Raw genomic sequence first — 6,047 nt, forward strand, 5'->3', positions numbered from 1 at the left:
TTATTCTTTTTGTTGCAGTGGTAAATGGGAGTGTTTCCTTAATTTCTCTTTCAGATTTTTCATCATTAGTGTATAGGAATGCAAGAGATTTCTGTGCATTAATTTTGTATCCTGCAACTTTACCAAATTCATTGATTAGCTCTAGTAGTTTTCTGGTGGCATCTTTAGGATTCTCTATGTATAGTATCATGTCATCTGTAAACAGTGACAGTTTTACTTCTTCTTTTCCAATTTGTATTCCTTTTATTTCTTTTTCTTCTCTGATTGCCGAGGCTAGGACTTCCAAAACTATGCTGAATAATAGCAATGAGAGTGGACATCCTTGTCTTGTTCCTAATGTTAGAGGAAATGCTTTCAGTTTTTCACCATTGAGACTGATGTTTGCTGTGGGTTTGTCATATATGGCCTTTATTATGTTGAGGTAGGTTCCCTCTATGCCCACTTTCTGGAGAGTTTTTATCATAAATGGGTGTTGAATTTTGTCAAAAGCTTTTTCTGCATCTATTGAGATGATCATATGGTTTTTATTCTTCAGTTTGTTAATATGGTGCATCACACTGATTGATTTGCATATATTGAAGAATCCTTGCATCCCTGGGATAAATCCCACTTTATCATGGTGTATGATCCTTTTAATGTGTTGTTGGATTCTGTTTGCTAGTATGTTGTTGAGGATTTTTGCATCTATATTCCTCCGTGATATTGGTCTGTGATTTTCTTTTTTTGTAGTATCTTTGTCTGGTTTTGGTATCAGGGTGATGGTGGCCTCATAGAATGAGTTTGGGAGTGTTCCTTCCTCTGCAATTTTTTTAAAGAGTTTGAGAAGGATGGGTGTTAGCTCTTCTCTAAATAAAACCAACTTTAAATGTAGGTAAAATTAGCAGGACCACTCACCAGGTTCACTTCAAATTCCTCCCCAAACCATACACAGCCCTTCAACAAGAATTTACCAACAACCTAATATGTGTCTTAATCAAGTATCACCCGTTATGCAAAAGAAATAGAAAACACAGCCCATGCCCTCCAAGTATTTTTTTCTGCAATTACCTAGAGCTTTAAACATTTGCTATAGGTTGTCAAAGCTACAATAGCATCTCAATTATGTGGTATGCTACACAAGCAGATTTTCTTAAAATTTAAAGCTTAACCCCCCAGCCATCAGAACTTAAAACATATATATATATATTATTATATATGTTAGAAAGAAAACCTACATACACATTTTTAAACAGAAAATACTCAATGTACCCCACCCCCTCTTCAGGATGCTGAGGCTTCTTCCTGAACATTCCTGGGCTCAGGAACAAAGCCCTGATATACTCAGGGTTTACTGACTTGTGCAGGGCTTGACCACGCTGAATGGCCCTAGGAAGCCATAGGTTTTGAGTATTTCCATATAATTTTGGAAGTACTTCTTCCTCCATTTTTACTGCAAACTGTTGGCTGTCATTTCATTTTGCTGATCTTCCTGCTTTTCGCTGTTTCTATTTGGGGCTCTTCAAGAGAGCCACTCTGCGTAAACCCTTGGCCACTGTTTTCCTTCTGCTTTTCTCTGCCTCTTTTCCTTTAGCCCAGGTCATTTACTGGATCCTCCCCAGAACTGGCATCATGGGCATTGGACGTGTGCAGTCACACAAGACACCACACTCAGAAGGGCCCACCCTTGGTTCAATGTTCTGCTGTAGCTGTCTTGACACTCTCAGTAACTTTGTCTTTGAATTTGTGTGTTATAAGTAACATCCGATGGGATGATGGAGACTGGGCATGAGAGAGGAGATATGCTGAGTATGCTGAGTAGAAAGAACAGGGACTCCCCTGGTGGTGCAGTGGTTAAGAATCTGCCTGCTGATAAAGGGGACACGGGTTTGATCCCTGGTCCGGGAAGATCCTACATGCCACAGAGCAACTAAGTCCCTGTGCCACAACTACTGAGCCTGTGCTCTAGAGCCCATGGGACACAGCTATTGAGCCCATGTGCCGCAACTACTGAAGCCCATGCATCTAGAGCCCGTGCTCCGCAACAAGAGAAGCCACCACAATGAGAAGCCCACGCAACGCAAAGAAGAGTAGCCCTCGCTCACTAGAGAAAGCCCACTCACAGCAATGAAGACCAAACGCAGCCAAAGATAAAATAAAATTGAAAAAAAAGAAAAAAGAACAGGTGGGCAACTCAAATGTCCACCAATGGATGAATGAATAAACAAAATGTGGTCTATACATACAGTGTAATATTATTCAGCCTTTAAGTAGAAGGAAACTCTGACCTGTGCTACAGCATGAATGAACCTTGAAGACTTTATGCAAAGTGAAATAGGTCAGATACAAAAGAACAAATACGGTATGATTCCACTAATGTAAAATTCCTAGAGTAGACAAATTCATACCAACAGAAAGTAGAATGGTGGTTGCCGGGGAATTTGGGGAGGGAGAAATGAGGAGTTATTGTTTGGTTCTGGACATGGATAGTGGCGATAGTTGTACAACATTGTGAATGTACTTAATGCCACTGAATTGTACACTTTAAAATGGTTAAAATCATAAGATTTATGTTACATATACTTTACCACAATTTTTAAAAAAAAGAACAGGTGGGAATGCTAATCTGTGCCCCTATCTCTTTTTTTTAAATAGATCTTTATTGGAATATAATCAGAAAGAGAAATTAAGGAAATGCCCCTATCTCTTTACCATCTCCCTTCTCCACCTAGAGGTGTGCGTGTCCTGGAAAAAAGGAAAGATGATTTACGCCTTCAGTTCAAGGCTGGACAGGAAAAATGACAGAGGAAATGAAGGTGAGGAGGTGGTGTCATTTATCAAGGTTATGGTGCCAGTTGAAGGGTTGTTTTCAGAGATGCACTTGAGGGCTTTCTGATGATGGCAGAATAGAGCTGGATGTTCAGGGAGGAGAAATGACTTACCAGGTCCTCCCAGCTCGTGGGTGGCAAGGACAGTGATGGAGCCAGAGGCAGGCTGGCTCCCAATACAGGGCTCTTTCCTCTTGACTGAAGCTTTCCATGTGATTGCAGCCATGAAGGAGATGGCATGTGAGTCAGCAACTACAGCGAAACTCGATAGGGACTCTAAGGAAAGTAGACACAGAGGGCTCTGCTTCCCAGGGCTGGACCGGAGGAGATTTGGGGATGAATAGCTAAGGAGTTTATAATATAAGGCAAGGAGCCCGGGACAGGCATCCTTGGTGGAAGTAACAGCATGCACCATAGGACATAGCAGCATCCTGAGCAGCGTTTCTGCAGGGGCACTATTAATCGTTTGACTCAGGACTGTTCCAGGCTTAGCAGGACATTTAATGTCTCCCATCCCTGCTCACTAAATTCCATAAGCACCCCCCAGTCACTGTGACAACCTCATGCACCTGACACATTTCCAAATGCCACCAGGGGGTAGGTACCACCCCTAACTGACTTCTGGTGGGTCTAGTTTTAGGACGTGTGCAGGGGGCCTTCATAGGTAACCGACCAGAGCAGTCACCCAGTGTCCCTCATTCAGAAGGGCCCTGCATGAGGGGTTTAAGGCTCTGAGGGTACCATCTGGAAATCCTTGATCCTTTTTTCTTTGAATTTGTGTTTGGTGAGTAGAGTCTGTGGCCAATGAAGAATGTGCTGAAGGCTTGCAGCCTCTGTTCCTGTGCAGTCCCACCTCCTGCTGCCTCCCCACCCCATGCCAGGTGTATGGAAGGTATTTGAAGTTATGGGAACAAAAGAGAAGGGCCAGGACGAGATGTGGTGGCTGCAAGAGGGGCAAGGGTGCTGCAGGGACTGAAAGTGAGATGCAGACAGAAACGTGGGCATTGAATTTGCTCACTAGAAAGTCAACAAGTAACTTAGAGCTGCACTGCCCAATACAATTGCCACTAGCCACATGTAGCAATTAAAATTAAGTCAAACTTAAATAAAATTTAAAATTCAGTTCCACGAGCCACATTGCATGCTCTCCGTAGCCACACATGGCTAGTGGGTATCATGCTGGACCACTCAGAATAGAGCATTGCCATCCTCACAGAATACTCCGTTGGACAGCACTGTTCTGGGGAGGGGCAGGGACAGAAGCAAGCTTGCAGTGGGCTGGAAAGTGGGGGGACATGAGGATGAGAGGGGTCAGTTTGGAGTATAGGTTCCTGACCGCCATGCCTGGATGCACACTGGTTTGCCCAGCTGCAGCTGTGAGCTACACTGAGAACTGAAACTGTCAAACGAGATGCTTTTGTGGGAAAGCTGGTGGAGAAAATTGTATTCTCCAGACTTCTTTAGGTAGAACATTGTATTTGGTAAGAATTTCCCTTGCGGTAGAAATTGAGGTGGTGTGTTGGCTCACGGGTAACATGACTGCCCTGCTGAAGGGGACAGAATATCCTGGGTGTGCAGGCGAGGAAGCCATGGGGAGAGAAGCAGAGGGTGGGGACAGGGGTGAGACAGGGGGGTGGGGGTGGCTGGACAATGTGCTACGACAGTCCTCCCCTTAACCCTCCAGATCTTCAGGAAACATCCATGAGAACCACAGAATGCCCAGTGTCAGTGGGGTTTCTGTGGGGAGCAGAGAAGGTACAATGTTGACCAGTTAGACATCATGGGGAGACCACAGAATCAGGTTCGAGCCAAGTTCATGCAGATCCTCAAGGGGCACTTGTAAACGAGTTTATTCTAAAAGAGTTTACAATAAAACTTACGTTGGTTTAAATTTTTTCTTGAATTTTAATATGCTTCTAAAAAGCAAGCCCTATGTTTTAAAAAATTAATCAGATGCCTATAAACATATGAATATCTAAAGTAACACAATAAAATATTTATTAAACCTGGCTCAGATCTGTCCATAGAAATGCCTGCCTGGAGATAAGAGCCCCCTGGAGGTGTGAGGAACCCAGAGCCACCTGTAGCCCTGGAGCACTCATCAAGGGGGCTTTGAAAATTGCATGTGGGCATTGCCACCTGTTTGAGATGGAAATTTTAGGTAAATGGCACTTTCCTTCTGTCTGTTACTGCAGCCACCCTTCCCTCCCTGCCTCCCTAGAGCCCTGTACAGGTACCCACCCCGTCCCCTGCAGAGTATTAGGGCCAACACGGTCTGTGGCTCACACAGGACCATGTGATAATGGTGGAGGGCTTCAGAGATGTCTTAACCTGGCTGAGACCTGCAGACTTGTCCAAGCAGTGCCAGGACTGGAGCCCAGGCTCCTGGATGCTCCAGATACCCTGGGCTCACTGATTCCACCCTTCCTGGCTGGCAAGGACGTCTCACCTGCTTCAGGCTTGCTTGGCTCTAAATCAGCATCCAACACGACCACCCGCAGCCTCTCGCTGCACACCGTTCATAGGCCTCCATGCTCGCCGGCAACCGCAAGTCCCCTGCGATGTCCAGGTTGTGCAGGCGCAGTGCCGGGCATGCAGGAAACACAATACACGCTTGTCGAATGACCCCTGGCGAGGTGTGCCGGCTCTCGGGAAGCCTTCTTGCCATCGCAAACTGTAGAAATCAGGTTTCCTCCTCTCACCAGCTTATCCCTCAGGTTCTCAGTCTTTTGTCAACCTGAATAAATGCACGTCCTGCCTCAAGTCACTCGCTGCCTTGAGTGTTCATTTTCGAAGCAACTTGGAGGCCGGTTGGCATCTGCATGCTCCCAGGTGCGTTTGGAAAGTGCATGAGTGAACTCAGAAGGTGAAGGATCCGGGGGCCGGTGCCCAGGATGAGGAATGGGGAATTCTGGTGTCCCCCGTGTGACCTTGGACCAGGCATGAACTTCTCTGTGCTCTAGTTCCCCATCTGGAAAATGGAGAGCCCAATCTCGTCTACCTCACGACCAGTGATGGTCCCAACTGGTTGTGAAGGGCTCTGAAAAGTCAAAAGCCTACTGGTGTGTCTCCTCCTGCCTTCCCACCTCCCCATCCACCTGCTTTCCACACCTTCTTCCTTAAAAATGTTTCCCTGTCATCATTCACTCCCATTGTATACTATTCTGCACTCTCCCCACCCGTGGTGGCTTTTTCCATTCAGGATGTGAATATAGAGGGATCTCAGCCTCCAATCCTCCCTCG

General features: G+C 45.6%; 1 long non-coding RNA gene across 1 annotated transcript in view; it reads left to right on the plus strand.

The window, feature by feature from the left end:
- The window catches only part of LOC114484444 (uncharacterized), a 25,888-nt gene extending 21,229 nt beyond the window's left edge, over positions 1-4,659 (plus strand). The window contains exons 5-7 of the long non-coding RNA XR_003677327.1: positions 2,709-2,792; positions 3,597-3,696; positions 4,489-4,659. This is a non-coding gene — a long non-coding RNA (uncharacterized lncRNA). The remainder of the gene's footprint in view (positions 1-2,708; positions 2,793-3,596; positions 3,697-4,488) is intronic.
- The last annotated feature ends 1,388 nt before the right edge of the window (positions 4,660-6,047 follow it).

The sequence above is a fragment of the Physeter macrocephalus genome, chromosome 19 (genome assembly GCF_002837175.3).
Source record: "Physeter macrocephalus isolate SW-GA chromosome 19, ASM283717v5, whole genome shotgun sequence".
Lineage (NCBI taxonomy): Eukaryota > Metazoa > Chordata > Mammalia > Artiodactyla > Physeteridae > Physeter > Physeter macrocephalus.